At 36.5% G+C, this 27,870-nt stretch overlaps 1 protein-coding gene across 10 annotated transcripts in view; it reads left to right on the top strand.

The window, feature by feature from the left end:
- Nucleotides 1-27,870, top strand: part of Nmdar2 (glutamate ionotropic receptor NMDA type subunit 2) — a 368,342-nt gene that overhangs the window by 218,526 nt on the left and 121,946 nt on the right. For 2 of the 10 annotated variants that reach the window (XM_072021789.1, XM_072021786.1), the window contains exons 1-2: nucleotides 20,467-20,982; nucleotides 21,027-22,039. The exons of 7 other annotated variants lie outside the window; for them this stretch is intronic. The gene's annotated coding sequence lies outside the window, so the exon portion shown is untranslated. Of the gene's footprint in view, nucleotides 1-20,466; nucleotides 20,983-21,026; nucleotides 22,040-27,870 lie in introns of those variants that run through there. One more of the 10 variants, XM_072021788.1, reaches the window with a different exon arrangement.

The raw sequence follows: 27,870 nt of genomic DNA, 5'->3' as shown, positions 1-27,870 counted from the left end.
GCTTTAACTTCAATATCTTCGATGCAATGTGTAAGTACATCGCTTTTAAATTTTGATTGGTAAGAGCTATCGTAAAATATTAAACTTGACGAAGAACCTAATTACTCTTTTCACGAAATTCTGCCCTGAAATCTAACGAAGTTCGACTCTAATAACATGGAACGTAGAAACGTTATTTCTATCTTTTTTTACATACACTTTCGTAATTAAAAACAAGATATGACGGAATCTATCGAATGAATCTTGGCTTAATTTTTAATGAAGTATACTACAGTTCCTTCTCAGTTTGTGCACAAAAGAATATTTTAAAATTATCCCGTGATCTTCCACTGTGATAATTTTCAACGACGTTCCACTTAAAACTTCTCGAAAATTCCCTTCTCATCACCTTTATGAAATGCATTGAAAAGCTACTTCATACTTATTTACATTTCCCTGAAATTGGCGTAATTAAACCGGCCAGAAAAAGAAAACGAACATCCCGGCAGATAATTACGATTCGTAAAATACAAGTTTAATGCATCCCATCGCCAACTAAATTGCCAGCTGTAGTAAACAACTAACGACACGCGATTCCGCTCGAAAAGAATTAACCACGAATTGGCCGGAAATTACCAGACTTTAATCGTGAACGCAACGATCTCCCGTTTAATTCGTTTCCATCGCGGATATTACGTTCTCGTATTCGGCAAACGACCTTGCCACAGCTTTTTCGAATTTTTAAGTGGCGCAACTCGTTCGTACAATACAACGCTCGATCGATCTATCCGCCGTTATCCATTTTCGATCGTTGTTCTTTCACGAATTCTCTTTCAGAATAGTGTTTGGACGATAGTGGAATATTTGCGCTCATTAAATATGCCGTTTCCGATAACAGCTACGCCTTTGAGATCCACTTTAACGCTCGATGACTGTGCAATTGCTTCATACAAGCGATATTATGCGCATATCAAGTGCGTGGTGAGCAAAATCAACACAGATTCCAGGTCAATGGAACGCAGAGCGTCTTAATTCCGTTGCGATGCGCGGTTATGTGAGAATTTGCTTGTTGTTGTTAACGCTTTCGCCATGAGGCACGCCGATTGGCATTTCGTGCAAAGTAATCATGTTTTATACATATTGTAACGTACAAATATGATATTATAGGTGTTTTAATTTTTATTTAGATATTTTAGGTATTAAATATTGTAGGCAATTTGAATACTTTTATTGGAATACAACGATATTTCACGCATAGGCATAAGTACCCATACACAGGCATTTGAACAGGACATTTACACGGGTCATACTCAGGTATAGAGAATGGGGTTCAAAAGTATTTAAGGGATCATGGGTTACTACTTAAGTCTAGTCTGAAAGTAACTTTTTTTTTTTATTGGTCTTAAACTTGAATTACAATTTATTGAAATATCATTTTCTGAAGCATGAGAATAGTGTAAGTGCGCGTCTTAGTCTGAAAGTAACTGGCCAACAATCATCAGGTTCTGTAGTTTCTGTTTAATAAACATCACTGAATATTATTTCAACGTAAGCATTGTGTCTTCCACAGGATATTAACCTTAACTTCTAGATTAAATTCTAACGACTTTTAATTAAACGATGTAGGTAATATAGTAGGTAATAATGGCTGTTCGATACACTCTCAAATGTTCATGTCGATGTCTTAGGTAATTTAGAGGATACTATTTGAATGAAATTATTCACAGCAAAAGCATCTTGTCGGTAGATTGCATTCACAAAGTCATGTTAGTTTTTAGTATGGCCTTTCTGTTTGTTTGGATCGAAAATTGATGTTTCTTTTGAAGGTAATCGTGGTCAACAAATTTAGCGCGTAAGTCAGGCAGAAATATGTTTTCGGAACATCGAGCCCATACGGTACTCGCAGATAAAAACATCCTTTTCGTACGAAAGTTATAAAAGCGTCGAGACTTTTTCTGTGTTTTCTAGACTGTATCTAACACGTATCGTACAATTCGCGAATTTTTCCAATATAGTAGAATCGTATCCGTTTATGTGTATCTCCTGGAAAACAGAAGTTTTCCTGCAATTTATATAACTGGAGATCTTATAAGAACTTTCCGTTCATACGATAGGAGTTCACGTTCGCATAAGTAGACTCAATTAAATAAAATGAATCGATGAAGTTAAATAAAATAAGTAGACCCAAGTAACAGTTGATTTAATGGACAAGAGTAAAATTATGTTTGAACGAATGGAATTCGTGTAAACGGAGCTCCACGATAATTATTTTCTTATACTCTAGTTAGATATAGCGTAAGTATCGGGGATTCGGATACGAAATAAAAATTAAGATAATGAAATTTTAAAGGAAGACTTTTCTAATAATTCATGTTAATTGTAAATACGTCTGTAGAGTTTTACGATATAAAAATATAATTTCTGTGGGTATTATTTCTTAATATACGGTACAGATGAAAATCAGACCAGTGGTAAAATTATAAATTAATTGCAATTTAATTTGACGAGGGATTTTGCGATGACGATGTGTCGCGATTCATATTTGAATATTTTTCGTGAAACACCCAGTCCAAAAGCTACTCCATGTTCATATTTTTATGCAACAGAGCGAAAGTAGAATTTTTGTCGAAATAAAATAAAAAATAAAATGGAAATAAAATAAAATGTTTATTCTGTAGGAAGGAAGAGGAGAAAAATAATGGATTAAAAAATTGACAGAACGAAACAAGCTGCTACTTTCGATTCATTGTCGTTATTATCTGCACTGCACACACTGTTTTAGTTTTATTTTGTGACAAACATATGCATCGCGAATCCTCGCTTCTCGCGTGTCACGATTTTCGAGTGCTGCCCGTATCATGAAACGAAAAAAGGACAAACGATGCCGGACGTTTTAATTAAAGCTTTGTGAAAGGCGCGACCTTTATTAATTGATCTGATACTCGCTACAAAATTGTAAACAGCGAAGTCGGACTAAGAGTTAAAGTGAAATATTACATCGTATCCATCGTGGATGTTTCACTTTGCATGAAAAAATTACGAAAATTTTGAAACGCTTTATTTGGGTATCGAGAAATTCCTCGTAACTGGGAATTGTTATTTCGTTAACAAAAATAATTCTATTAAATTATCATGTCTTTGTGTTAAACGAATACAGTTGTTTCGCGAGTGAATGAATATTAATTTTCAAAATAGAGAGGCTACTTTAAATGTATAAGCTAGAACAATTTACCAAATGTCCAACTAGACAAAGTACAAATGTAAAATACAAATTAAGTAATAAAAAGAAAAAACTTTAAATGTCTTCTTTCTAAAAATGGATGGCGGATAAAGGTAGCTGTAGAAATAAAAATAAATTGAGAAATATATAGTTATTGAGTCGTTTGACTATCGTAAAAAAGTCGTTCAAGACCATTTTGATATGATATCAGAATCATTTGAGAATGAGAGTCGTGTATTGATTATTAATTTTTGAAGTATTCGAAGTACCATTTTTCAAAGAAAATTATCACAAAAGTGCAGGATTATCGTGTATCAAAATTACGGTATTATAATTAAGAAGATATTGTTAGATCTCCAGAACCAGGATAAATTTTATATGTATTGTATAATACATATTTTGAATATAGTATCGAAAATTTCGTAAACCCATGGATTATTACGAAATTTGGATCGATATCTGACCAAATCTACGTTTCGCGTCAATAATTCCCAATAATACATACAGACCTTATTTCAATAGTAAATCAGAATCAGGTTCGTGAATCACAGGTAAAATAATTTCCAAGTTACAATTCCCAATATCGATAACTTCGATATATCACAAAGTTCTTTGTATTACGATCTTTAGAATCAGAGTAGAAATATTACATTATAAAAATTCTACAGTTGATAATTTTTATAATGTTAATACAAATCGTTCTTGAAAATAAACAAAACCTATGATCCACTTTAAAATTATCAAATCGTAAAATCCAGCAAAGGTAATGCATAAATAATTGCAATAGTTTCACAATGAACAGATTACAATGGTAATTTAATAAATAAAATATTAAACCCAGAAATAAAAGCAAATAAATATTCGTATTACTATATTATACCGTGGTATATTAAAAATGAACAACTAAAGAAAAATTTGAAATATTTCAACTGCGGTGAAGGAAATTATAAGACGAAAAAATGTATGAAAACAAAGAACCGTCTAAATAACCCGAAACGAGCATTATACATATTCTCGTACGACCAAAATTCCAAGATTGCTCAAGAAAAGAATACACCCGAGCGATTTTACATGCAAATTCGATACATTAAATTAAAACAGCATACAGTAATTTTCATTCGAAAGTTATTCGTATTGATTACTCAGGAAGTCGCATGAATCATGCATCTAAAAGCTAAGCTAGGTAACGCATGCTCTCGTGACAAATAATGTATCTGTTTATATTTTATACAGGTGAAAAACTACCAACCTATCAATAAAAGTCAATCCTAAAAAAAAAAAAAAAATTAATTTTCCAAAGTACTTCCATGTTTTCGCTAATAAATTTCCATGTTTTTAGTAATGACGAACTTTTGTAAAAACAAATCACCAACCTGTCGATAAAAATCAATTCTAAAAAACAAATTAATTTCCCAAAGCACTTCTGTATTTTAAGTAATGAATTTTCATGTTTTTAGTAAAAACGAACTACAACGCACGAATGAAAGCCAATTCCAGGAACAAAAAAAGATTAATTTTCCAAAATACCTCTGTGTTTTCTACAACGACAGGGAGAAAAAGACCTAAAAGCTGTTATTTTGACAAGTATTAGGTTGTCCGAAAAGTGTCTTTCTTTTACAGACGCGTCTTTCGCAAAACCTACACGAACCTAATCTGTCAAACGTTGTGACCTTTATCTCGATAGAACAGAATAGATCATACGTACTTCGATAAAATAATATAAAACGGAAAATGCTGTGCATTCATTATTTCCGTATAAAACGAAAGAAACTTTTCGACCTAATACAATACTTTCGTTGTTAATAAATTCTCAATAAATCCATAGTCTGTCAATGATGCGAATATCCTTTGTACAAATATATCGCATAAACGCACGATATTAAATAAACACATAGCAAAACATAGCTGTGTTTCCATTTGCTATAGTACTTACATTATTAATAAATCCCTCGGTGAGTGTGAGAATGTAAGACAACGACTCGGAACAGCTTCCGCAGCCGAGATCCGTTGATTTACGGGCTCTTAGATCCCACAACGTCTTTTCGTCACGGTTTGTCATCCAAAGAACTACTTCCATACACATCTACCGAAAGCGTGTATCTTATTTGCCCGCAAAGGAACTATATCCTATCTTCTTGACAGTGTACAACATTTTCTTCGCGGAAGCTGTTCCGTTCCGCTTTCACCGGCATAACAGGAATATTTTATGTGGATCAAGCTATTTCTTCATCTCGTATGCCGTGGAATTTGGATTTCGTAAGACATTCGTGGGGAAATTCTGGCTCAGCTCGTTGAATTCCATCGAAAGCTTCGAGCTCTCGTTAGTAATGGCGGCACTGTAGACAAGAATCGAGCATCCGAAAGTCGATGCCTCCGGAAGCTGATTTCTACGTGGTGGAATTTTCTCGCGTCGCAACGCGATCAGTGAGAATACAGCGTTGGCTTCAAATGTTTATGAAGCTACGAATTTTTTCAAATATATAGAATTTCAGAACGTCGCTGGTCTGAAAAATAATTGTAATCTCGCAAATTTTCAATTAAATTCGTCATTGTACTTGGAACTGACTAATTTTTTCAGCGGTTTTCATACCAATTTTATTATTGCTATTTTGTATATAGGTGGAACTTGAAAGCAGCCAAAATATGGTTTAATTAATCTATTTGCTTTGTTGGTAATATGTGCCAGTGATTATGAAAGTGACTTAGGTGAAATATTTCTCATGCAGAAATTCTTGCATATCATTCTAACGTAGACCAAGATGGCATAAAATAAATTAAAAATTCTACTTCTTTCATTTCTAAACTTATACTATTTTCATAATCACCAGCACGTATCGTCGAATATTTCTCTCGTTACTTGATTAAGAATATGAAATTGGTTTTCTTTATCTCCTGAAAAATTACATTCTCGTGGCTATATCATTGTTGTAAAGAAAGCAGAAAATTAATATACCCCATGCAAAGATCAGCATTCTACTGATAAATGGGACAAATCTTTCTGAATAACATTAAGTGCAAAAGAAAATCATTGCACAAGAATATATTTAAAATTTGCGATAAAAGGAACGGGAAATTAATAATTTAAAATTCGTCATTCGATTTATAAATAAAAGTTGTAAGGATAGAACCCAATACAAAAGAAAATCTATGGTACAACGAAAAAAGAAAATACAAAAAATAAAAAATACGCTTGTGAAAGTTTATACGCGTGTAATGAATCTATAGAGCAGCGTTTTCAAAAATATTCTTTTCTAGATTTTAAAGTCGAATACCTATTTAACTGTGCTCATTGTATAAATCAACATTTTCACGTAGTATCATTTTCTTCGAGGTAAAAGATTCTTGTTATCCAAGCATGTACGATTAGATGGAGTTTCGTGAAAGTTGGTGGCACAGTTGGTTTGGTAAACGTTCGTATCCATAAAGACATACTTGTATTTGACTTTCGCTGCGCGTATGGTGCATCTTCTGTGCTTTCAGTCTTTCTTTCTCTTCCCTGTTTGTTTCGTGCCGCTAAGTGTTCCGAACTTCGTGGTTAATAACCGATGAAGGCTCTAAAAAGGGCGTGTTTATTGCTTCATAAATTCTGAAAGCAGAACAAAATTAATTTATAGCTGAATACATTCACCGGGACGATATTCCCGTAACGTCGTTTAATGAACTCATCGGAAAAATAATTCAACTCAAATGTGCACATTAAATCTTCCATATTTAAAACAATCTTATATGAATTATTTATTGTATCACGAGGACGAGAAGAAAGAATTAAAAGTAATAATTTCTTCTTTAAAAAGACTTCTTACTGAAAAGACCATTTTAAATTTTAAAGCTCAAGGGGAATGTTTTTGCAATTCTTAATCTCGATGAAATTTTTGAAGAGAATATCGAGTTTCCTTATCGGAAAAATATTTAACCTACATTTTTTTTTATCAAGAATCATCATCGCATAGGGGATGGGAACAGCCTCCAAAATTGGAGGTCGAAGATATATTTTCCAGAATACGCTATTTACTCCGCACAAAAACAAGTAATAAAAAATATAAGAAATGAAAATGAAACGATAAAAGCGATGCAACTATTTTCCTATCTTTTATTCCTATGAAATTCCCTGAAACTGTTAATACTCGAGAAAAATGTAAGAAGAGTTACAGAACGTTCGAGATCAACAGTCGCAAATTATCAACATGAACAGATATATAATAAGGAAAATACATTTCGATTTATTCGATTCTGTGCTAAAATAATGCAACTAGCAAATGCGCTGGAGAACTGGGAGCCAACACAAACCATCAGAAATAATACAATGTTTCGAAGAACAATATCAAAGTAGTACAGTGGCTACGAAAAGTATTTATACGTCACTGCCTTCATTACTGCATTTATACGCTGATTAATTAGATCTGACTGTAACATTTCGTATCACTAGTAATACGATTACAAAAATTGATGATGTCGAAATGAAACGTAGGATCTTTACCTGTAACGACGTTTCATTGGAAGGTATGTAAAAAAATGCGCGTGTAAACATGGATCTCGCTAAAGGTAACCACAAATACAAGCAACCGACACACGTGCGATTTGCGCTGTAAATTGAATCGTGTCGTGCAACCTGAACGAGACCGGAGTACAAAGCATGAAGTACAAAGGCGAGCCTCCATTTGGGGAAACTGTTGGAACGATAGGGTTGATACTGACGGAAGTACATTCGATTGCTTTTATTGTAGTTCAAAAACAGCGAGGATGAAGTCGTCGTACTCGGTTTGATCGTCATTTCGGACGACATTGGTTTTAAACAACAACATCGATCGCTTAGGCATTTCACAACGGTTAATTGTAAAGTCAGTATGCTGGTACAATCAAACGAGGCCATCTGAGACAGATTGGCTTCTCCGCTATGCGGATCTCGAGCAACAAGGCTTCTCGGACAAAGGGACGTCTTTCGAAGGAAACAGTGTGGCTTCTCCCTGAACATTCTGCCGCCAAAAAAGTAATCTACGCTTGCGTAACTTTGGCATATTTGTTTTTACTTGTTGGAGCTTCCGCTTTACGATAATGAAACTTAGAGAAAGGCTATTAGCAAAAGGTAAACAGTGTTTATAAGTTTTATAATCTTTAAAATTTCCATAATTTTATGTTCAGGGCTTGAAGATTACAATAGATACAAATACGATAGATGTTGCAATCTGTAAAATTCGTATAATTACTATTTATCGCGATTTTCTTCTTTGATTGGCGATCTACTTGCAAAGTAACAATTTAAAGTATTAATAAGCGAAGTCATTGATTGATTAGATTTCCGAGTCTAAGAACTAGTCTAGGAACGTATTAAAGCGATGTAAATAAAGAAGTATAGGTTTGCAATCTCTAGTACATGACTCTGACAGTGATCGATCCAATACAAATAATTACAGTGCAATACAATTAATACGATATGAAAGTTTCAAACGATCTACAGCCATCAATTGCATTTCTTTCAAAAATTGTATACGCGTCAGCTAGTCGACTAATCCTCCCAACCACTCAAAACAGCTCAGTTCGTTCGATCCAGTTCCAAAAACGATCATTGTATTGTAAAGCCTGCGACTTTGAAGTCACTCTAAACTCGATTAACTGCGAATTTCATGAATTTTAATATTCGAATGATATTAAAAAATCGTAACATTAAAAAGATGGCTTTGAAAACACCAAACGTGCCAAGATCCATCCTGAATTCCTTCTGGAATTTGTAACACGTCGAAATTCATGACCCTAAATCCTGGATTATCCCAGTCTAGGTGTCTTAGATCAAGATTTAGGATCCAGTATCGAAGGTTCAGAGTATTGAATTTGAAAACAGAGGTTCGGGATGTAGGATTTGAAAATTTGAAATCGATGTCTCCGCGATACCAAGGCCTGTGCTAAGTTTTAGTATTACAGAATCGTGCACTTTGAGTCTCCTCTTAAGTTCTAACCATTAGAGAGGTCTGATGCGTTTTCCACAGATCTAGGTCACGGTATCCGAAGTTTCACGATGCTGCAACTAAGACTGTAGCACTTTAATGCGCTACTTTATAGCACTTTAATATATCCGAAATACGATATACGAAGTCTCTCAATTCCGCAATATTAAAATTGTAATTTTCTTCGTCTCACAGTTCTAGCGTGATCCGAATTGGTCTCGCGATTTTGCTGTCGCGAACTTGAAAGTTTCTTCCTCTAGCAGTGGTCTGAGACGCGTCCCTCGATCGTCTTAGATGTTTCATCATTCCCCTAATGATTTCGTACGAGCGTCTTATATTCGTAAGAAATTTTACTCTTCGCGAATCAAATAGTCTTTGCAGCTGTTTTGGGAATATTACGTTACAGACTGACTTTTATCGAAGAATATAAATTTAAAGTTGCAACGTTGAGCCGCGATTCTAACTTTCAACACTCTTAAGTTTCACCAAAAGCTCGCTGTCTAACTTCTCAATAGTGTTATATTTTTAAAACTAGAGCTACCGAGGACTGAAGTATAAAACTTGTACTAGAGGAATGAAAAAGGAAAGGCGCGAGGAAAAATATAAGCATATAAATATGTTTTATGAGGTGGATTATTATTAATTAAAGAGACAAGTGATAAAATGATAATAGTCAGTGTATATTAAAATCACTTTGAATATAAGAGATAGTGTATGCCGGTCGTAATCGTCGCTCGCTCAGTGCTATTGTTCAACTATACCCTCGCTATTCGAGTGTATGACTCGCTATAATGACTGTCCTAGAGAGCACGTTCGTCTATTTGTATCGACCGGTGTTATTATAAAAAGTTCAGATGTAACTCCGGTTGACGGTTAGAAATATCGACGATAATGTTTTGTCCGGAGTTCGTTTACCTTTGAACCAAGCAAACCAAAACAACGTTGGTATTCCAAGGCAAAATAATACGAGTCTCTCCCGATTCAAATCTTCCGTTGACTCGTATGCCGTCACATTTATTTAAATTGAAAATTATTATTAGAAAACAAACAATAGTTATTAGATTTTTAAAAAAATGTCATTCGTATTACGCAAAATTGCGATATACGAAAAATCGTTTTTATCACGTGTACAGAAATTTCCACGTGGCACCATTCATTCGAAATCTCCACGTGCATTCTCTGAATTGCTTCTCCCTTCCATTGCTCTAATCCAAACATTCGTGCGATTCTCAATCACCCGTCATTCACACGAATTCTCACTGTGAAAATACCCTCGCACTGCGAAAACACTTGAGCAGCTCCCATTACGTGGATCACGGAGTCACGTTTGGGTGCCACTCCAGCCGCCTAGCTCAGCCTCAACAGTGTCGTCGATATCGAAAGTTGCTGAAACAAAGTAACTTTCCTCGTTGCCCGTGGGACGTCTCGTTAAGAAACACGCAGCATTTCCTTCGCCACCTCTTAAAGAATTCCGACTAAAGGATCTCTGTGACTTGCTTTTCGCTCGCTCGCACCACCTTTTACTGTCCTATCGTACGTTCTTTGTAAATAGCCACACACATACACGCGAACGTGTTTAAGGACGCAATAGATCAGTCGTTGGCGACGAATCTTCGGTGCTATCGATTGGATTACGCGGGAAATACCCTTTCGTGCGACGTTTCCTTTTAACGACATCGAGTTTAAACAGACGTAAATTTTTTTTACGTAACACGGAGAAAAAGTTTGTTGTTTTACGGGATATCGATTGAATATACTTATCGGGAGTTGCTAGTCTTTTCTAACAAACGTTGTTTGGATTGTTTGTTCGCGGTTGATTGTCTCTCCCTATCCTTTTCTCTCTACCTTTCTTTTCTTCTCTCTTTTGGACGAACGAAAATTTCCAGTTTCAATTAATTAGCGTGGACCTAGACAAATATCGCTAGAAATAAAGAATGGGCTAATGGCTTCCTGAAATCGTACTAGGGTAATATGTTTCTTTATTTTATGCGAGGGAATTGAATTAGAAGGGTCGGCTTTCATTTAGATTACTTTTAACCGTGTTGCGCTTTTACCGTACAATCGTACTTTTCTATTGTTAAGTAATATCTTAAGTTTGAATAAAAAAAAAAAAAAAAAAAAAATGAAAAAATCTTTACTGATTTCTCGTTTCAATTTTATTGAGACGATAGCAAGGTCGAAACACCAAAATTCGATGGTCACAACGGAATTAGAGAAGAGCGAATGAAAATAAACCGAACTTTTAAATTCCAGTAATTGTAGAATTTTGATTTCAGTGTATATATCTTGAACGAAATTACAAATTTTAATTCCTCAGAGATATCGTTCGCGATAAAAATATTTCGCTCTGTATTTGTATATAAATTAATTTAAAGGATCGAAGATTTGATTGAGAGGTTACATTATATCGTTCGTACTAAAAGTACATTAAATTTCAGCAATTCCAATTTTAATCATTCGCTATATGCATTTATTGAATGTATACCCAAGAACCAACAAATCGGTTTTATTTTATATCAGAAAAGAATCACGAAATTCTTTCATCGACTGTATGGTTATTGGTATCCATTTCGAATCGAAAATTGTTTGCGGACCACTTGCAAGTAATCATTTTCTGTGCACAATTTCTATTCGAAATCAATTAATTACCTTTGTACTTGCAAAGTAAACATTCGCGTTACAAGTTCGAAACTGATCTCGAGCTCGTTGTACTTGAGACAGATCAATGCGCTGCGACTTTAATTGCATACGATTTACAGCTTTTCTCGTTTCGACGTTCATTATATAAATTCTACTAAAACGCGATAAATTCAATATCCGCGTTAAATACCGTGAGATTAAAAAACTTGAACGGGTAAAGACGCCAATATTACATTCTGCGCTCTTGAATATTCATTGAAACTTAGACTCGTACGGTACTAAACTTTGGATAAAGGGTTGGAACGATTAGAATGTTTCACCTCGAGATATCATAAAAGGAATATTCTGAAACTTTCGACCCTGTTAGCGTAACGCGTTAAACTTGTGGACAACTTCATATGGATCGATGGCAATTCCAATAAATGATTTTTCTCGATAAAACAACGCTTAGACCACGTTTTTATATTTCACCTCATTACGCGTAAACAATTTTTCTCAAGTACACTGAAATTTCATTATTACTATTTTTGTGTTACTATTATTATTAATCTGACGTTAAACATTAAAAAAAAGAAAATCAAATGTGAAGAGTAAATAGATCAAACGATGAAACGTTCTGCCCATAAATAAATCCCACGATATAACACGAAGGAAGAGAAAGAAATTCTTGAAAAATCTTCAGTCTCAAAAAAACCTTTAAACGTAGCAAAATTTTCTTATAGTTTTTTCTTTATCGCTATTATTAACAATATATCTAACGAAGGAAATATTAAGTAGAAAAGTCACTTTATGAACAAGTATCACAAAAACTCCGCTATACGTCTAATATCAACGAGTAAGAAGAAGAAATAAAACAAGAAAGATCAAAAGGAATGTCTGAAAGACGGTCATAGAATATTCTCGTAAGGAGATCGCGCTTTTCTTTCTCGTAAGAAATCCAACCCCGATAAGTATCGCGACCAAAGGCATCGAAGACGCCTTCGGACTAATCGCGTTTCGACTGCAAAAGGTTTGAGTTTCAGTCGGTTTGCCCTTGGTGAACCAGCGTTCTACCTTTTCCCGTTCCTTTATAAAAGCATCGATGCCGTATAAAAGTACACCCCTATTTTCTTACGGTAGCATGAAAGTCCCTGGCGAGCTGTTCCACGGACTAGCAGCCCGAGGGGCGAGATTCGAAACGTGAGACTACAATCGACTCTCGGGAGGGATCCACGATGCTTACAAGGTAAATTCTGTCGTCGCAGGGAATTCCACGGGTTTGCAATTGTTCGTTTCGAATATTGTTCCTTCCATGAATTTCTCTGTACGTGTGATCCACCGAAAAAGTCTCTAGTTCCTTTAATGGAAATTCCCTTTGCATTTCTGTTTGAGAAGAAGGATTTGAAATTTCAATGAATTCTCGGTGATTGAATAAGAAATTTTCTTCATGGATGTATATTTTTTTATGTGAATATATAAAATATGGAAGTTTTATAAATAAAGCTTTGAATAATTTAAGGACTACTAAACAAAGGAAAATCAGATCAAACCTTGTGCGTATGTGTCCTTTTCCAGGAAAGCGAAAGAATCTGTTCGATACATTTCAACTTTTTAAACAAAATATTGTGAGTATATTTTTAATTATATAGCGGAAGAATCGTATCTATTTAAATGATGAACTTGCAAACCTCGTGACAGAGTTTGTTTTCATAGAATCGATGTAATTTTCGACGGTAATTCAAAACACCGATCGCTCTTTACAATATTCTTCGTAATATTCATCATAGAATGCGTTACTCTGTAAAAGGATGGAAAATTCGACGAGGATCGTCTTCGTTACAAACTCCACGATTATTTCATACGCGATAGACGAAAAGACAGATTCTTCTATCTCGTAGAGGTCTTTGTGAAATTTTCTATATATTCCTCTAAAACGATAAGCTCATCTTGTTAAGCTTAGAGATTCTATCGCCGAGCGATTAGGTCTTCTTTTTGAAGATACGTCGCTCCACTGTTCGAAAAATCCCAGAATCTACTTTTGTAATTGAACAGAACATTACGAGATAAGAAAATCTGAAGTAATCCCATAATTTCTTGATATAGACGATCTACTTCCGCCATTATATTTATCTTAATAAAAATTTCAAAGAACACTCGATCTTGGTTAAAGATGCTCGTTTACCAGTATCTTATGATTATTAGTTCCGCCGACGAAGGTGGTTCAACTTTCAGAAAGAAAGTTCGTCGAGAAATGCGTGACTCCTCGACGTCGACACGACTTCTTATTACATTAACATAAAAATTGTGTTTGTAGCGTACGAAAGGGCGCGATAGCTGGGCTTCTTCCTTAGGGTTGCCGGCATCTTATACTACTTCCCTGTGTCAGTAGGCTAACATACATACATAATGTAATAGATTTAGTGTGATTTGTTTAATGGCTGTGCGCTATTATGATAATAAGAATCGAAATTGTCTTAATTCCGGTTTATCTGTGTCATCGAGCATTAACCACGTATCACCTAAATTTATAAAAGTCATTTCGAACGTGTTCTATTGTATTCCCCAAGCTTCTGATTTGAATTCATCAAATTCTAAATTGGAACACCATCGGAGCGAATATTTCTTTGCGTTTATAATAGGACTTTTTCAAACGGAATAATTTAACGAAAGAAAAGTACAGATATAAAAATTACATGGTGTGTATAGTATATAGGTTGTTTGAGAATCTTTAAATAGAACAAGCAGTTCAATTTTATTAACCTGTTAGTGACAAACGTTGGATTCGGATAACGTTCTATTTGCATTTTTTTCAGTCAATTTTACATCGTCGAATTCTTTTTTTTTAACACTGTTACTATAAAAAAGGAATTCTAAGGATTTTATTACTCTTTCTACGATCCATTTCTCGTTTCTTCTTGTACCGCTAGATTCTACAATTTTATGAAGTTTGAAGAAATTGAAATATTTAGAAGACTATGAAATATAGATCTTCTAAATCGTGGAAATTTCTTTTACGTTTTTATACTTCTATAGCAGACTCTTGTAAGGTATCTTCTGTTCCATCCTTTTCTTCTTCTTCTTCTTCTTTTTTTTTTTTTTTGTACCTTCATAAAACAATATGCAAGCTATTTACCTTATCTAGCTTCTCAATAATATTGTGCTTATGTAACTCTTGAGCTTGTTTCTTAATGGAGTAATGTAGAAGCAACGTCGTCGTTTATCTTTAGGCTACGTTGTTTTACCATTTTTTAATAGTTTGCACAATATTTAACGGCGCTGCAGCGCTAAGACGCTACCTTCGGCTGAAGTGACTCGGAAGTTGGAGCAAGTTCTCGCGAAAGAAGATAATGCTTTGTGTTTTCTTTAAGCTCTTCCTCGTTCTTAAAGTAGTTTCTGTTTGAACGCTATGGCGATCGACACGAAAGATCCGTCGTACGATCGGTCGTATCAGTATGATTTTAAAGTATCCAACAATGCTATCTGATTGTAGGATACTATATATAATAAAGGTTTATACAACTTTTCAACTATCATGAATTTTACTTAATATTATACTAAAAATAGCAACAATCCGCTGAAATACGCGAAAAATTACTTGTATCGATCGAAATTTTCACGTTCTTCAATTTTATTTTGAAGAGTGTTTACGTTTCATAGTACGTCCGTAGTAACTTATTTAATGTTTCAATCGCTGGCTCGTGAACGTACAAACGTGTTCAGAAACTGAAACGTTAAAAACAAGAGGAAAAGCTGACGTGGCGCAGGGTTCTTCAAAAGTTTGCGCGAAGTTGCCAGAACTAGCGCTAAAGCGAGTCCGTGGCGACCAATATCGCGTGGATTAACAAGTTTATGCTACTTAACCAAGGTTAAACAATTCTCGTTCCGGGATTTCCTTCTGGTTCGCTTATTCCAGTCAATTATTGAATTAATTCGCAGCTATTACATGTTTCATCGCCTTTCCGAACTTCTTTGTAGTTTTTATTAAAAGCCTGAATTTTGCAGGTCAGAGATTTGAAATTTCGTTATATGGAAAATTCGCGTTGCCAGTTTGTTCGTTTGTATCTCGCTTTATAAATTCTGAATATTTTTTTTTTATTTTCTTCGCGTCTTTCAAATATTTTTTGATATTGTTCACGTCCTTTGATGAATATTTTTACATTTTTTTGTAAACATAAATCATGACACCACGGTTTCCTGATATTGTTTTTGTCACAGCGACGTGTCATTTGTGTATTGCATTAATGACATTGGTACACTAGCTTTCCTCATACATCGTGAATTTTTATTCCAATATCGAAATGATCCTGCATCGTCAACGATTCTTTTTCGTTTGTAATGGTGGTTTCCCGACATTTGAAACATCACTGTGACGAACTTCTACGTGTTGATTTCCGCAATAAATTTCCCTGAATTCTATCAAACATCTCACGCCTCCTCGGTAAATATTATTCCGCCTAGTTATTCGCTATGCCGAATTTTACTATAATAAAAATTTTCTGTTCAAAGAAAAAAGATCATCCTTGTAGTGGAGGAAAATTAATAATCACGGTACAGAGAAACAACGATATTTGTCAAATTATTTTATACAAATAGCTTGGAGAATGTTGTGCATAACGGGACAATAATAATTAGCCTGTCAGTTTTGATCTTAATTTACTGTCAAATTTACGTCGCTAAATTTTCAACGTTTACGTTTTCAACTACCGAAATATGTATTTACTTTCATCTATAGAACGGTATCTATTTGATAAAACGGTTTCATTGTTACGGGGTAATGTGAAAGCTCTTAACTAGAAGTGGTAAATTCAGCCTTTAGATCGTCGACAAAACAAATCCTATCAGAGCGATTCACTGTTGTCAGAAATTATGAGACATCTTGTGGTATGATCTACATTAATCTGCTTTTGTAGTTACGGTAGAAAATGACACGGTAAGATATACTTTCGAATTTACTGTATTAATAGAATTTCTATCTCCCTGAATAATTTTATCTTGAATCTTTACAAAGACTTAAAAAAAAAAAAAAAAAAAAAAATAGCATCGTCGCAATATTACCAACAATAGAAGTTAGTTAATCAATAACGCAATTAATAAGTTGATTTAACATCCCCGTGCTTGGAACAAACTTTTCACGTTTATCGGATGTTTCACATCTTTATTTTGCATATAATGATTTGTTACATAAGATTATATATAACGTAACCGCGATATAATGCATTAGATATGAACGCAAACAGTATCGATACATCTGAAAACGTTGTCAGCGCACACAGTGTCATAAATTCCAGTAACTGTATGTATCCTACATACGTACATATATTATTTTCTTAGATACACGGATAGAAAGAAGCTAAATAACATCAGCAAGGCAGAGGAAACGTCTTAAACTATTGGCTTATATTTGTTTTTACGATATCGAATCAATCGGAATACCATATAACAAATACTGGGTCGAGTCTCTTGATCCCTTACCATTTCGGAGATCAAACATACATTGCACCGTCGTGAAAACGTTTCTGCACTTATCCCAGAGGAACGGGGCGCGCCACAATGTCGAGGGTTTCCGTCACCCGTATAGGTTACATCTGTTATAAGCCTAGTAATGGAAACTACGCGATGCGCGAGTAATTCTCGCGGTGCCTGCGTTAATTTGCTTGAGCAAACCTTGCGTCTCGTCCGCTATTGCTTTAGAAATGGATATCATGTGATCGTACCTTACGATACGTTGCCGGATGTCTCGCAAAATCGAGTAAACGTACAAGACGAAGCGATGATTAACGATTGATTGAAGGGAGAGTGAGATCGAGTGTCCTTTGATGATGGAATATAATAATAAGGAGAATAATATTTCATATAATAATATTCCAGACTTGGATGAATATCAAGCGTCGAAGACGTTAAATAGATTCGTGTATGCAATTAGAAATATCGAACAGGCCTGAATATTATTCTTGAAAATTGTGGATCTTTGAAGCCGAAATAATATTATAGGAACACTTAATTAATATCGAGGATTAATATTAAAACAATAACATATTTATTTCATGGACGATTCCTTATATATTCATCGATACATACTTGCACGTGTCTCGGCACTTTCTTCCATATCTTAACTCTTAACCGACTGTTTCTCGACTTTTTCTCGACTGACCGTTTACATTCTTTTGTCTTCGAGACGCTGCGCACACACACATACTGGCACTCACATACAAGTATCCCCACTACACATTTAACCCAGTACAGCACAGAAAATTATACATATCTCAACAATTATCAAGGAGTAAATGACAGATGACTGGAGATAGAATGAGATTGGATGTTGTTCGACGAGAGAACAACGAATTTTCTTAGTAAGGACAATAAGACTCGAGTGACTAACTTCCAAAACGAGTAAACGTACTGGACGTATATTCGCGATTAACGGATGATCAGAGGTAGAATGAGATCGAGTGTCGTTTGACGATGGAGCGATAAATATAGCAGGAAGGAGAACGAAATCTTGATCAGACTTGGATCAGACTTGATCAGCATCGAATATCAAAGATGTTAAACTGGTTGGTGTATGCGGTTAGAAATAGAGAACGGAGTTGAGTATCTTTTGGAACAAGCAAATTTGATCAGTAAATAGCTGGAGACTTTGGTCAGACAGCCGATGAATATTGAATATCGGAGATACTAAATCGGTTACAGTTTGTAGTAAGAGGTACAATAAACTCGAGTACGTTTTACCACTGGCAAAGTGGATTCGATGGGCCGGTACTACGAAACTTTGATCAGACATCGATGAATATCGAATATTCCAGCCATCGAGTTTGCCAGAATTTATGAATTTGAAGGAGATTAATGTGTGTATGAACGAGAGAAGATATTTAATCGGCGTTTAATTATAGAGGCTGAGAGGACCTTACGAAGATTGAATTGATAGATAATCGAAATATGTTAAACACGAAGTACATGTTATATATGTCTTTATAACGTTAGATTATTGCTAGATTGCGGAGATTTTTCTTTATTTGTATTCGTTTAATCGAACGAGCTTGCATTATATTAATCCTTGTAATATATTTGAAGCGTATCGAATGTGGTTTATAATATTGAAAAGTTGGAGGAATTTAATTATATAATTTCAATTTCCAATAATTTACGTTTACAATTTATTAATTCATTAATTCATAAGTAAGATACATCATCGTTGAAAAACTCTCAGGTATTTATCTTTGACAGAATGCAATTTAATTAAAAAGTGGAAGGTGAAAGAACCCAGTGACTTTGTTTCTTTCTTCTTTCGCCGTTGTTCAATAGCAAAATACTATCCTGTGATTAAATCGACTTCTTAGACATTCATTAGGCAATGAATGAATTGATTTTATCAAGTATTAAGTCTCGAAGACTTCTTTGACTATTGGTAAAGCTTCTTATCGTTAGATCGTTTAATTTTTAAACTATGTAAAGCGAATGAAATAATTTTCTCATCGATGCAAAAATCATCGCGATTAATTCAAACAGTAATACTGAAAATCAACGATTATCTCGACGGACCACGTATATAATTTTAAAATACATCATTAGTAAATACACGAATAAGTAATTTACGTTCGTCGATTGCATTCTCTCTAAATCTACAAATTCCATAAAAACTTGGAAATTATTGGGTTGAGCAACAAGTTCATTCGCTGTTCATTAACATATACATCTCGAAAAATGTTATAAAAATTGTAAAAAGAATATAAAGATACGTTGTATGAAGAAATAAGATAAATAAATGGTTCCTTGGTTAAATAAATTTCACATGAGAATAGTAACACTTGACGTGCCATTTTCCAGAGAAAATGAACTTACTACTCAACCTAGTATTATTATACTTTTATTCTTGTATATATCTTGAATTCACACACGATAATACACGCGACGATGTACATGTCGCGTAAAAAATCGCGTCAACAATCGATAAAAAAATAAAAAAACGTCGATTTCCGAACAGGAGATCGAGTTCTTTATTTTCACTCAATTTATACAATAGTATTTGCGATTCGCGAAGATAGACTTTTTAATATTCAGGCTAGTACGGATTTATTCAGACTGACTTGGATGATTTTGAAGGGAGTATTTATATTCTTTATTCGTTGAAGTGGGAGAAGCCCTTTGATCGTACTTGTCACATATTTCTAAGAACATGCTACTCGGACGGTCACACGTGATAAGGCGTTTGGAATTTTATCTTATCGCATAGTTAATAGAATTTGACCTGTGACATACACGTTATAGAAAATTGCCTTGAAAATATTCGATCGAAACAATTCTGAAATTCCATTCCACGTCCTATTGACATATGTCAGAATCCAACGTCTCTCGCAGAATCCCTAAACCGTCCTCTCGGCTTTAATTCGGTATCGCTGACTCATCGGCACAGCGAGGAACGCGTCCCGCTGAAAAAATAATCAGCACGGCCGCGCCGCCCCTTTAACGGAGCAACGCGCAGGGGCGCGCACGGTTTTCGTCCCGTAGGAATCGGCGGGGTGCGTGAAACTTTTCCAAGGGTATAGTGATAGTGTCGTGGACCACCACCAGGGCGACAGTTGGCGCGCTTGGGCGCGGTAACCAAGGTTACCATGCGCATGGGCAATGACAGAATTCGGGGCATCGGTTGTGGAGCACACTACGGGGGTGGTTTTTCGCGTTGGCACACCCGGGCGGTTAGCTGGGCGGTGTCTGCAGCCTTCACTTTCCTTCTAAAAATCGAAGGCTACGGAGCTGGTAGCCGCCTTTTTTCCTCTTTTTCTCCCTGTCGCTATCTTTTCCCCCCTTTGTCACACTTTCCCTCCTTTTCCGTTCGTAACGCCATCGCGTCTGTCTTCCGTCCACGGACGCCGTGCAGTCTCGCGTTTGTCACTCTCCTATTCTCCTCCTCCTCCTCTTTCTATCTTTGTCTTTCTCTTTCTCGCACGCACACAGAACAGGCCGTTCTTCTTTTCTTCTGCGGTAGAGCGCAGTGACACGTGTCACACGGGGAACGGCGGCTACGAAGCAGACACCCCCGTGGGTGCACGTGCAGCCTCGCGGTACACGCGCCAAAACAAGAAAAAAGTGAAAGTGCTTCGAAAGAGCAACGTCGCCTGTAACTATCGATGATGTTTCTAGTACAGCCAGTGCTCACGATGACGTGCCGGTGGTTGTCGGTTTTCAGACTCGAAACGCTGGTTCGCGCTACGATGGACTGATCGACGAGTCGACCGAGAGAGATAGATAGATAGATAGATAGATAGAGAGAGAGAGAGAGAGAGAGAGAGAGAGAAGGAGAGAGAGAGTTGGTGTGATATCCGACTCTCGTGGCACTATCCATTATAGGATCGCAGGAAGTCGAAGAGCGAATCGTAGCAGGAAGTTGTTTGATTCCGCTGCGCCAGTAAAATTTCCCGGTCACGTGATCGTCGTGAGGGGTTGCGAAAGAAGGGGTGAGCGGAGCGTGCCGTAGTCGGCGATACTCCGAGGTGACGAGGGGTGCCTCGTGCAACTACGTCTGTCTCTGTTGGTTGTCTGTCTGGTGGAGATAGTCGGTGCGTGGTGATCGACGAGGGAGAATTGAAATTGATGTGCTGGAAGCCGCGTGCTTGGTCAGTTGAACGCGATGTTCGGTCGAGTGCACAGGGATCGGTTGTTTTTGACGCGGAGATAAAAATGAACGAAAGAAGAGTCTACGAGAAGGGAAGGTCCCTGTAGGAAAGTCTATCTCTGACAGATCGCCGCAAAACGGACATGACAATCGATGTGTCAAGATCAGCCAGTCAAGAAGATTATCTTGTTTCGAGCAATCCGATGAGATTTTCCATTCCGATGAACACCTTCGGTCGTTTCTACGGGCGCGTACAGTGCCGTTAATCGATCTGTCGCTATTGTTCGTGCAACTATGAGAGTCAAGTGCGAAACTCGCCAGTGTTTACGAAGACTCGACCGATGAGTGGACAGCGTGGACGTTACAATCGTCGTTCAGGATGGCCTGATTTCCTTCCGGGAATAGGGTGGATCGACTACCAAAGCGTCGAACCTTGACACTCGCCGGGCGAACGAATGAGAATTGGGTTTCTCGATTACTCGACGGGAATCGTCCCCGGATATCACTGCCAGAGAAACAGAGATTTATTTAGTGTTTGTGTGGGTTATGTCGTGCGAATTTTATGGACGACCCGCTTGCAAGGAACAAGAGGTATTTTCATCGTGTAAGGGGTATGACCATTCCTGCATTGATCTCTACAACATGTTTCTAGTCGACGATCGTACGTCACAGGTGTGGCATAGTTTCTCGTACGTCTAATGCCTTCTTTGACGTTAGGAGGCTCGAACAACAATATCTTCGATGCTACGAGCGTTAAATTTCCTTCGATTCTGTCACCTCCGAAAGCTTCGTGCTATATTAATACCGAGGTTAATGTCGAATACCACGTCGTGGAACGTTAGTGGAATAAACCCGCGTTTTACCGCTTCTAAAACCGGCTACGTGATCGCCGCGCGAACATGAATTTCATTGGGTCGTGGCACGGTGCTCTCTGCTACTTATTTTTCTAGTAGTCGGTTACAGGTCGTGGAAAAAATTCTTGGGCTTCTAGCACTTCCGGAATGCGGCAAAACTAAACGTTATCTCGGCTGGACGAGTAAAAACATTTCAGCGTGTAAAGTGTTCGGTGTCAGACGGTGCTTGTTTCTAGCGTTTTAACGCGAGATACGCGTACGTATTAGCCTCGCGGCAAAAATTTACTTGGAAATAGCAGCGCTGACATATACGAGTATGCATTGGCATAAATTGTCGAAATAGCTCGGAAGTTCCGCGTGAAATTATTATTTTCTTCTACGGTTTTATCGTGCGCTACTGCGCGTAGTGCGCGTATGAAGCCATCGTTGTAAAAACCGTGCCAGGAAAGAAACGCTGCCGGTCGCGATAATCGAGATCCACGGTAGATAATAATCGTTTCGTGCCGATTTATCGAGAACAAACACAATGGTATCATGGAACGAACAGGCCAACCGTGAAATCGTTAAATCGTCGAATCGTACTCCATCACCTCTGTACATCACAATCGAACGGTCGGAAGTAGCTACACGCCTGGTTTGAAAGCACTTGACCCCACGCCATCGCGTGTGTATCTTGCCTATAAATCAGTCTTAGAGAACCGTTAGGCATCTCAGTCACGCTCTAAAAAACGGTGGTGAATTTACATCAGAAAGGGGGCGCGGCCTTCGAATTTGCGATTATAATTGTGGATTCGACCGAAAGGGCCGCTCGAATGAATGGAAACGCGAAAATTCACGAGTCCACTCCCGAACATATATAGGTCTTTTTTCGGGATTTCATGGCTGCAAGAAGTTATTTAGGTCGGCCGGGCTCGAACAATTAGTAACGAATCCTCGAATTTGCGATGTAGACGTAAAAATAGGAGATCATCCGATCGAGCGTGTAGGAAACATGTTGAACGGCGTTCTTGTTTCCTTTTTTTCTTTTTTTTTTTTTTTTTTATACAGAAACTTTAATCGTAGAGGTTTTTGTCGAGATTTTGCGCTACCTAGTTTTGTTGATTACCCGATAATTGAATGATGTTTTAATGTTTAATACTCTCCAGTTAATAACGATATTGTAACGTGTTTATATATTTATGAATTATATTATTTAATTAAAAAACGAAAGTAGCAACAAGGTATAAGAAAAAGTACTAAATATTAGGAATACGAAGACTTTGACAAATCGTGTTTCGCTGCATATACACGATTGAACAATTTCGAGTACGTTACAGATATTAATTTACTTCAATCATCATCTTCCTCTTAGACAGTGTACACTTTATTCAACCCGATTGTAAAAATAGAAACGAAACAAAGCTAGTCATCTTGTGATGCAAGTGAAACTTTAATCAAAGACAAACGTAACTTTCCTCTTGGAAACGAAATCGCCCGCACGAGACTTTCAATCCACGTTTCTTTCCTACATTCTCGCAAAGCAAAGTTCATTCCATTTTTATACCGTCATACGCATCAGCTATTTCGAATCTACTTCGAATATATCTGGAAATATTTTTGCAGTCTCGACTCTCTGATTTCCCGTGCAAGTTAAGGAAACGTATAAATTATACGACGCTTCCAACCACTCGATCGCGGCAATCCTGTGCGTAAAGTAATCGAGCTAAACGCTCATCGTTCTTCGTCTTTTTCTAACATCCGGCGCAGCGGCATAAAAATGCGACACAAATCTACGAAATTATTGCCGCCATTGTTCTCGTTGGATTCAACACCGTGTCGTTGTGAATGCCGTGTCACATCCAACCCTGTCATATCGTTCGAACGATGATTTATCGTGCCACCTCTACTCCATTTGACTAGACTATACTATATTTTTACTGGACTTTACGCGAGAGCTTTCTGAAAAGTAGGATCTTTGGAAAAGTACAGTCCTTCTAGTTCTTTTATCGAACGTTCGAGTTGAAAGTTTCTTGAAAGAAGCGAATTACCGGATCAAAGAGAAATTTATCGTATCACAGATGTCGATCGCGTACGGCAAACGGTTACTGTGCATGCGTATTTGTGCGGACTACTGTTTTAACGAATTCAATACGTTTACTGCATACGACATGCATTCGAGTGAGTATATACTTTTAGATTATAAATGTATGACATCGATTTGAACGTGAATTGAAACGCCCGAATTTATGCAAAAGTATTTCGTTATAATTCATATTAAATATATATAGAAAGTTTTACAATATACTGTACCGTATTAACATTTTTCGTTAGCGTACAGCATTGTAAAAAATAGAATCGGATCTACAGCGAACCTATTAATATCTCAAAATAATTAAATACTTTCACATATTAATGAATACATCATAACAAATAAATACGTAAACATATTTAGTTGTTCGCAATTGTTCGTTGATCGATCTGCTAACGATGCTGCATGTAAAAATTACCTAAGCTATCGATTCTTACGAGTGTATACATCGTAATCTTGAGACGTTTCATTCGTCAGAATGTCAGTTCGTCTACGTACGCATTCACTGCAAGAGCGACTGCAGGCGAATCGGTTAAGTGGTCGACTAGTGAAAAAGTCGCTTTGTGTAAATGCAAATCTAATCGACTACCTTCATCGACGGTTGACTACCAAAGAATACCAGTTACAGAACCCTAGTTAACCAGGAAATCTGAAAAGTTGGATTCGATGATCGACCGAATACAACTAGGTTTTACTAACGTACACAACTAAGTTTTTGTGTTCGCACACGAAAACTTTCCTGCCACTCGGTCCTTATTCGGCGGTCGACTGAGCTAGTAGACCAAATTTGCATTTGTACAAAGCGACTTACTAAAATTTCTCCGCAGTCGACCGCTCGCTCGGTCGACTTCCATCTGGTCGTCCTAACCGTAATCTATATAGCTCAATCAAACGTGTTGACTGACCGCTCGCCAAACCTCGAACATTTTCAGGCCTTTCAAATTCCACTGCCCCATCGACGCGACGGATACAGAGTTAACGAGGGTCTAATTAAAAGATGCATTGATTAAGCACAGACTCCGGTAGTCGGTAAACATCCTTAATGGAGCGTGCTTCGTCCGTGATTCATTTTCATCCCCTCCGTCGCGGTGTCATTACTTTCGCCTCGCGTTTTCCGCTGCACTTCGGTGTCAGCGTTCTTTGTTAAAAGGGGACGAAAAGTCGGTCACCTGATGCCCCGTTATAAGTTCCGGTCCGCCATTGTGCCGGAAAGTTAATTAACAGGATTCCCTTCCTGTCCGCGAACCTCGTGCCAGCTTCAGAACAATTTATGTTTCCACTGGCTTGCGCATTGGTCGAAAACGAAGGCGAAACTGAATATACCGTAGACTTTGATTGGAAACCGTGGAATGCGTAACGATAGAAGTTGTGAAATTCGTGTCTTATTTCTGAAACTTTGTGTCCTTTACGTCGACAAAATTGTGATTTAAGATTTTGAGATTCGGTTCGTTTAAATTTTAGTTCGAGTAAGAGCAAGTCCATTGAATTATCGAGGCCTTTGAAGAATATCGAAGATTCAAAGTTAGTATCTTACTTTCAGAACTTTGTTCATTTTGATAAAATTCTTCATAAACTTGAGACTTATAATTCGAAACTAGATTTTCTTAAGGGATGAATCGAATAGAGGCAATTTTTGAAATTATTGAGAATATCAAAAATGATGTTTGATTTTTGTCGGTTTGTTTAGCAGATTGTTCAGAACGTTACTCGATGCCCTAAAGGTTTGTGTTCATATCTCGCGTTTGACGTGAGCGTTCCTTAGACAAGATATATTACTAGACGAGTCAGTCTTTCGTCGAAAGCGCTACCCTCGAGAAATTTCTGCACGAATTACAAATGTTTATTGGTATACCCGACCCTAATAGCAGGTTAGCTTTGATCTATCAAGAGGGAAACACAAGTGCATCAGCTATTACAATTTGAAGCATGAAGCATGCTATGGTTCAGGACATTTAAATATTAATTGAATGTTACAAAGAGAAAGAATATCGTAAAAAATCAATGAAATTATTTAGAAACTTTTTGTTTCGATTTTCTGGATTTCTTAAGGGCCGGGTTTAAGGCTCCATATTATTGGTACTCAAGTTTGAAGGACTCTTATTCGTAACAATATATTGTATTTGAAATACAAATTTTTAAACGTTACATTGTTTCGTAGTTTCTGAGTAATCGGGAGGTTAGTACAAGAATCGTTCTGCTCAAACGATTGACATCGTCGCAGATACTAATTCAGACTAAATTTGCTCTACGGTATATTTACCTACCATATTACTATATTTATCGCTATAGCTTGCGGAATACCGATTTATGCAAATCACAGTTTCCTGATTTCTGTTCGATCGAGACTCTGTTAAAATTATTCTCATTTCATATTCAAGGATACTTTCGCGTTAAAACTACTCTATGTCGTGCTATAATTAGCTACCTTGAACTCTATTTAGAATACCGTAGGAATAACTGCTCGCCAAAAAGCAGTTCATTCTTATTTTGTATTCTTGCAATATTTTCTAATAAGTCTACATTTATCCGATATTTTCCTTTTATTTTTATTCATAGACTACCTTACCGCCGTTTTTCAGAAAAAGACCTCTATATACTCCCGACAAATCCTCTCTATATCCAAGTTATAATTTTCCAGCTTTCATATAATCAACGAATCCATATAATCAACCAACCGCTAAATTATCCTGAAACCATTCGCCTAAACAACCCCATGCAGACGCCATGAATCACACGGAGCTCAGTCCTTGCCCAGTAACACAGTTCTTTCCATTTAGATTCAATTAGAACAGCTGCCAGTATCGCGAACCAGGCCACATTACTATGCAAATAGAAGCGATCCTGTAATTCTCCGTCGGCCCATTAACGCTAGTATCATTAAAATGGTCAAAATGATCAATCTTGATGAGCTAACTCATCGTAGTAATTTTACAGATTTACAACCGAATTTTAGAAGACTTTTAATACAATGTACGGACAAAGATTTCTTTTTTCTTTTGCATTTTTTTTCTTGTATCTTTCATTTAAATTTCTTCGGTATAATACCAAATTTCGTGCTTCGAAGGTACAGTGACGGTGAAAAGTAAATTTGAAAGGTATTATGTTAGAATTTTGTTATCATAAATCTATAGGAAATTCTATTTTACAAGAGCAATGAATGGACGTAAATAATAACAGTTGGGGAAAAAATAAGTAGACAAGAAAAATTATATATCACTATACATCAGTGAAACTTAATCAAACTGCTATTTGTATTATATACCTAAGTTTTATTTATTATATACTATAGAGCATAGATTATTTAATAAACAATTGAAATTAGAAATTTAATGATATCTATTTCTGCTATCTGTCCGCTTATTTTTACCACAAAATAGATGATTGTTACTAACCTGGCAAGAAGCATCCAGTTACAAAGTTCTTAGTACTCACATGTATGTGTCAATCTTAAACTTTCTTTCCACCGCACCTGCAACATAAAACTTTCTCCGTAGTTGTAGTAAAAGACCCTAATATCGAACCAAAAATTTTCAGTGACGAACACGTTCCTTTGCCTGCTTTTCCTTTTGAAAAGAGACGTT

Source organism: Bombus fervidus, chromosome 2 (genome assembly GCF_041682495.2).
Source record: "Bombus fervidus isolate BK054 chromosome 2, iyBomFerv1, whole genome shotgun sequence".
NCBI lineage: Eukaryota > Metazoa > Arthropoda > Insecta > Hymenoptera > Apidae > Bombus > Bombus fervidus.
The sequence above is the reverse complement of the archived record's forward strand: the minus strand, read 5'-3'. Positions and strand labels throughout refer to the sequence as shown.